The following is an 8014-nucleotide window of genomic DNA, read 5'->3' on the forward strand; positions in this document are numbered from 1 at the left end:
CCGGGAAAACCCCAGATAGAACCACCGACACACGAGATGATACTGCCAAGCTTTCTCACATACCCACACTGGCTGAATCCGAGACTACAACCCACGCATACAGATGTGTCATGTGAGATGGCAGTGATCCGTAACGGAGAGCGCTTTTGACCACTCGGCCACTCGGGGTCTATGCTGTGGATAAGCACAGACAATGACATACACAAACATCTAACACAGATTGGTCACGATTAAGAAGTATCTATTTTCTACGAGAATTTTGTGGTCCTGGAAGTGGACGTTAGGGTGATTAACTAAACAGGACCAACACAAAATGCACATCCCCGACCGAAATCTACACTCTGTATATTTACTACTCTATTTAGATTGGCTCCAAGGATCGATTCTTTACTGAGATGCTTTGTTTTTTGGCACGTAGCATATTCTGAACTATTAGCTATCTAGACATCAGTAGTTTTTGCTTATTCTCCTTTTCCGGTTTTCCTGCTTCTTCGCTTACTTTGCCCAAACTGTCATAATTTTTAACGTATCTCTCTTTACTACTTTAAGAACGAATTTTCTCTCGTTCGCAAAGGGAGCATATCTTTCGCGATATGTTGGGTAGGGCAGTATTCTCCAATCTGATCCAAGAAAGTTATATTCTCTCCAACAAGGCTATGACTGTTTATTGACCAATATTCTTAGTTGTTGTTGAAAGTCAACGACTAGTTTCAGGACCGACGAACGCAACTCTTTATATTCTAGAGACGTGGACGTGAAGGAAATCGTCGGTCAGAAGTGGAGTTGGAACCAGGTGTAATACAAACAGATCATATAATGCTCGTTTCAATGGACCTAAAAAGAAGCTATTCCCTTAAGAAGTCATGACATATTTTTAATCTCCAAGTTTTCTGTATCTGGGACTTAACTTTCTTCCCTATTAATTATTTTCTGCTCCATTTACTTTTCTGTCCATCTTCACCTTTTTGTCCTCATTTTCTCTCCTATCACTTTCCTTGTGAAAATATTTGGTGTTCTAAAGACTACCATTTATTTTTATATAATGGCTCATGTAATAGTAAACTTCTATTTCTTAGTCTCTGCCTAGGATGTAATTCCTTTTTTTCCCAACAAGAGCATGTTCCACTTTTTAATAGGCTAGTGTTTATTCTCTCAGACTCCAAATAGTCTAGTGTTTTGTTTTTCTCAGACCTCTAACAGTCTAGTTTCTATTCTCATGGGAAATGAAATGTACGCTGTTTGTTCATAATTGTCCTGTGCTTAAAAAAAAGTCAAAAATGATCTCAAGTAGTTCTTTATGGCAACGTTCAAAAGATCTGGTACAACAACGACTAGCCACCTCGGAAGACTTTAAACCCAGACACGTTAAAGTGTTGGAACTTGAAAGAGGTTTGATCAATAATTCCGTTGAGACCAGCGTTGCTGAGAGAAGCATGGCGTGACACTCAAATCACGCGGTAGTAGCCGATATTAAGCAGGGTTAAAAGGTTATAGCCTCTTACTGGAAACTAACATTAGGCAGACATGCTGAAATGTATAACGAAAAGCAAAATTATTGTCTACAAATTAGTTCTCAGATTTTCACAGGATGTGTATGGCTGGCCAAAATGGCAACTTTCTAACATGTAGGTTCTGTCTGGCGAGAAATGAAACCGGTTGGTTTTGTATGACCTTTAATGGAAATTCACATCTGAAAAAAAAATCTTTTTTCGTGGCGGTGGGTGTCTCTGTATATAAGGAAGAAAGAGGTATGATAGTGAAATTATACCTAAATCAACCATTATCATGAAACGATCTCACTTTTCCTAGGGAATTTCTATTTTCTTGCTTAACGTCGTCTTGGATTCCATGTAGAACTTGCATTGCATTACTTTGGATGTGATTTCTCTACAAATGATGAAACAATAGACACTTTGGACGTGATTTCTCTACAAATGATGAAACAATACTTTGGACGTAAATGCTATACAAATGATGAAATTATATACACTTTGGATGTGATTTTTCTACAAACAATGAAACAATAGACACTTTGGACGTGATTTCTCTCAAATGGGGAAATAATAGACACTTTGGAAGTGATTTCTCAATAAATTATGAAACAATAGAACACTTTGGACGTGATTTCGCTACAAAAGATGAAATAATATACACACTGGGCGTAATTTCTCTACAAATGACGAAACAATAGACACTGGACGTGATTTCTATACAAATGATGAAACAATATACACTTTGGACGAGTTTTATCTTCAAAGGATCAAACAATATACAATTTGGACAAGATTTTGCTACAAAAGACGAAACAATAGACACTTTGGAAGTGATTTCTCTACAAAGGATGAAACATTATACACTTTGGAAGTGATTTCTCAATAAATGATGAAACAAAAGACATTGGATGCGATTTCTCTAAAACAGATGAAACAATAGAGACTTTGGACGAGATTTCTCTAAAGAAAATGAAACAATAGGCACCTTGCACGTGATTTCCATACAAAAGAGGAAGCAATAGACACTGGACGTCAATTCTATACAAATGATAAAATAATAGACACTTTAGACGTGAATCCAATACAAATAATAATGAAACAATAGACACTTTATATATGTTTTATCTATTAAAGATCCAAAATAGACACTTTGGACTGATTTTTATACAAATGATGACACAATAGACACTTTCAGCGTGATACCCTACAAAAGAGGAAACAATAGACACATTGAACGTGAATTCTGTATAAATGATGAAAACATAAGCACTTTGGAGGTGAATGTTATACAAAAGATGAAACAACAGACACATTGGGCGTGATATTTCTACAAAAGAGGAAACAATAGACACTTTAGAAGTGACTTCTCAACAAATTATGAAACAATAGAACATTTTGGACGTGATTTCGCTACAAAAGATGAAACAATAGGCACCTCGGACGTACGTTCTATACAAATGACGAAACAATAGACACTGGACGTGAATTATTTACAAATGATTAAACAATAGACACTAAACGTGATTTCTCTACAAAAGATGCAACAATGGATGCATTGGACGTGAGTTCTATACAAATGATGAAACAATATACACTAAGGACGTGAATGCTATACAAATGATGAAACAATAGCCACTTTGGACGTGTTTTATCTACAAAAGAACAAACAATAGACACTTTGGACGTGATTTCGCTACAAATGATGAAACAGTATACATGTTGGATGCGATTGCGCTAAAAAAGATGAAACAATAGACACTTTGGACGTGATTTCTCCACAAAAGATGTAACAATAGACACTGGACGTAAATTCTATACAAATGATAAAACAATAGACACTGGACGTGGATCCAATACAAATGATAATGAAACAATATAAACTTTGAACGTGTTTTACTACAAATGATGAAACAACATACGCATTTGGACGTGAATCCTATACAAAAGATGAAACAATAAATACTTTGGGCGTGTTTTGTCTGCAAAAGAGGAAACAATAGACACTCTGGACGTGATTTCTCTACAAAAGATGAAACAATAGACACTTTGGATGTGTTTTTTAATTTCATTGAAGATAATTAATCATGAAATATAAGTCACTGTAGCCCGATGTTAAATACGAATACGATATGCACATATAAACTCACATACAAAGCACATTCATTTTTTATCATGTATCTCTCTCTCTCTCTCTCTCTCTCTCTCTCTCTCTCTCTCTCTCAGAGATGAAAGAAACAATTGCCAACCTTGCGGAAAAGCACAACTAACTTATTATTAATCTAGCGCCTTTTCATTTGGGTGTAAACGCAGTGTCTGTCCCATACTCGGTATCGGGTTATTTTTCTTAGCAAACACACAACGGGGCTGACATTAAACAAGCAAAAATTGGATTATTAACTGATAAAACCTTAAGTCAGCCAAATGAAGATTGACAGTTATTATTAAACATATTGTCTGTCACATACGTAGCCGTGTTTAGTGAGTTCATTCAATGCATTTCTCTTAAATAGCATACCTGTTACATTTCCTGCCAATAGAATCAACACGATACACTGCCACTATTTCTAGCCAGACATATTCATCCTGTCAAAAGCATATGAAGCAGCTTCGAAAATAATATGTTTGCCTTACATATTTCGACATGACTGCCTAATGTAAATTTTCAGTAAGAGGTTGTAATCTTTGTCAGTTGTTTAACATCGGACACCTTCTTGAGACCGTCTTATCACACTATACTACAACTTACATAAACAAACATTAAGGCAGTCGACATTGGAAAACATCATCTTTGATCTTAGATAGAAGTCCAAAATTAATAGTGAAGATTTTTTAAAATTCTACTTGTCATAAAATATACTTAGCTGTTTTCCATTCTCATCTGAACTGATGTCGTTTCCAACGTTATGTGTGTCTTCCACGCAACGCGAGAAGAGTCTGGCTTCTTCGATGCAACATGGTTTTACTTAAATTTAGTCTAAGACGTAAGTTCACACCATTCAATAAAAACTTGTCTTGCAGCCGCGTGTCCAAATGCAAATGATCAACAATTTCAAAAGAACGTCCTTGTCCGATTTTGTTTGGAGTTAGTTAAATCCATCACGGTGACAATCATCACTATTTCTCAATTACATGTCGCTGAAGACACCAATGGCATCAGGTTTCCACACCAGGTTTGTGTTCTTGGCTTCTTTTCGGTACATCAAGATAATTTTCATTCAAGCTTGGTAAGTGTAGATTTCCGTACAGAGTCTTGAACAAGTTGTTGTTCAAGTATAAATCCACATGGTGAACAATGAATGCAAGAACTGACGACGGGTGCAACCACTGCATCGGAGCCTGGACTTGTGTTATCTGTTTTGAGAACTTTGACTTTCAGAGACACATAACTGTTACGATAATACAATAATTTTATTGCACATAGACATTCATCGTATTGGTTTGGCAATTCCGTGATGGCTTGCTCATCCACAGTTACCAATGGAGTCAAACAATACTATGTTGGCGCTGGCTGCCTTCAGTATATGTTCTCTGCCATTCTTACTGATGCCTTCTTTGACTATGATAATGGGATCGTCATCAGATTCCTGACAGACGGTATGCTCTTCAGTCTGATGAGATTGCAGGCGAAGACAAAGTTACAGACTGTGAATGTCCATGATATCCACTTTCCAGACCACTGCTGCATTAATACCAGGTCTGATTCTGACATGCAACGGAGTATTATTACAACTCTGAGGTCTTAAACAAGTAATAGAAAAGTGCGAAAACAAACAAGTTTTGTAAAATTCAACAAACAATTTATTTCCCTAAAACAAAAAGTGAAAATATAAAAAATTAAGTATTACGAATTCAATCTCAAATAATCCCAGAATTTCTAACACAAGTCCTAATTAATAGAGTTCTGAATTAAATTTAGTGGAATTACAAATAATTTCCAACGCTGAACGTGCTGATGAGCGTGTAAGTGGCCCACAGTCTTTAATGTATCAATGGCCTGAATTGTAATGATGTGCCAACAGTCTTTTGATGAATCACAATAACACAACTACAGAAGTCCTTGACTGCATTCGTTATATTTACCAGTTAATGTCTCTGTCTAAGAATAATATTATAAATGAGCACTTTGTATTTCCTGAGATTAATAATTTGAATAAATAATTTCAAACAACTCAAATATTCGGTATTGAACACACAAATACAAACGATTCTGCAAGATCTTATAGCAAGAATAAATAATTTTTCCAGTAAATATGATTATATAAAAAAAACTTGAGACAAAAATGAATAACCCGGAAGAGGGACACAAGTTAATGTCCAGAACAAAATTAGTTACTATTAGAAGGTCTGTTGCTAAAATTATACTAAAGAACATGACCAAAATATTTCCTTGATTCAGGCTTAGATAATAGTTTTAATATTTATCCTACACTCACAGAAAAATATTAACTATGTAGTAGTTGTTAACAGAATAAAAATAATCAATGATTTTGGCCAGGTAGATATTGAACTTGATTTTTGGACAAGGTCAGCTACAAGATACAATTTTACAGAACCCATATTATATAATCGATTAAAAACCAAACAAACAATGCAAATTCATTATGCATAACAGTATGAAACTTTATCTGCAGCTTGTGACACTTTTGGTCTCACAATCAGTATACAATCTAACCCTCCTTGCAGTGGACAGGTTGCCTATCTCGGCAGTCCACGTCAAACTTGAAACCAACGCTGGAATTGTTAAAGCATGTGTTGTCTTTTGCAGACAACGCGCAAATGTATGGGAACAGATCATCAGGCGACAAACAAAGCTGAAGGCTTTCAAAACCTTGTGTTGCAAACCCTGATGTATGCATGCGAGACCTAGACGGTGTACTGACGCCCGCCAAAAAGCCGAACCATTTTCGCATCTGCTGTACCAGGAAAACGACGAATCTCTGTCATCTAGGTTCTCACATAGACAGGCATATCAAACATCCACACTCTGCGGATTAAATCGCAGATAATATGGGCAGGCCATGTCACCAGGATGTCAGAAGAGTAGCCATCAAAAGTGATCTACTGCAATTTGAAGGAGAGAAAGCGATATCAGGATGGTCAGAAGAAATCCTTCAAAGATTCTCTCAACCCATCCATGACACTTGAACACTGACCCCTAATATCGAACAGGATCGCTCCATCTGGCGCAGTCTAATCCAAACTGGAGCTACGGGCTTTGAACGAGGCAGTACAAAGGTGCTATGATAGTTAATCGTAGAAATGTAGCACGTCCTCTGTTAATCAAGCAAACACAATTAACATCTCTAGTCTGTATATCACAGATAGTTTAGAGCACGAATTGGCCTAATCAGCCAGTTTTATAACTCCTGTTACATGATTTTGTCTAATTTTTGTAATTTTCATTCATGACTGTAAATTGTAGTGGCTTTGGTGTTGGCGCATAGGGTCTAGTTTAAGAATGTAACGAACGTAAATTTGCGTAGGATCTATTAGTAGATGCTTACGTATGTGTTAACAGTTACTAATACTAAAATTATTAGTAAATATGTTGAAAAGATTCGGCCTTTTTCCATTTGGACAGGTAGTATCTTAGAAGAATTAAATCAATTCCTATTGGATGAGTTAGATCACATGACTATGTATTTTGAAATAGATTGAGTAGTAAGATCTGCCACTTGGGGTATATTGCAACATATTGTCGTAATAAACTCTTGAAGGTGTATATAACGAGATCATTGAACAATCAGATTTCATTCCTATTTTTGATTGATTCTTATTTATTTTGTTAACATCAGGTCTAAAATATATTTTATGTTGTATTCAGATATTATTTGGGAAGAAAAAAAACATTTGTCTGCATTATTAGATGGAATCAGAAAGTACTCATTCGACTATAATATCATTCTGGAACTATTATGAATTATTCAAAGGAGTTTTGGACAACGCATATTTGACAACGTCACGATTCAATACATTTCCGGTTCTGAATTATATACGGAACTTTTTATTTTTTTTGGACTTTAATATGACTTCTCAGGATTATTTTGGATTATCTTCATAATACTAAAAGTTTCTCTCACTTTTTTCATGTATAAAATTAATAATTATTTTTTGGTTAAGAATGTTTTGGATTATTTCGTCTTAAATTACTGGATTTGCTATACTGGTATTTGAAAATCTCTTATATTTGTGTCAGTATTTCTCAGTGTCATATTTCACTTCATGATGAATTTAAGCGGAAAAGATATGAAGCGTATTGTTAACTGTTTAAAAAAATAAACAATTTGCATACACTCCATTATAATCCATTGTAATAAATCACGACTGATCAGCAGGCGCGGTATAAATGCTATCTCAACTGAGGGTTTATTTCAATTTAATAAATTTCATTTGTATATTCTGGTGCCTCACACTGAACGACGCCGCTAAGACACTTGTGACGTAATAGGGTAGTAGTTATGGAGGACACTATGGGGACATGTGTGTGTGTGTGTGTGTTTTTTTATTTAAGTGTGAATAAG

The sequence above is a fragment of the Sinohyriopsis cumingii genome, chromosome 18 (genome assembly GCF_028554795.1).
Source record: "Sinohyriopsis cumingii isolate HCF-2022 chromosome 18, ASM2855479v2, whole genome shotgun sequence".
NCBI classification, from domain to species: Eukaryota; Metazoa; Mollusca; class Bivalvia; order Unionida; family Unionidae; genus Sinohyriopsis; species Sinohyriopsis cumingii.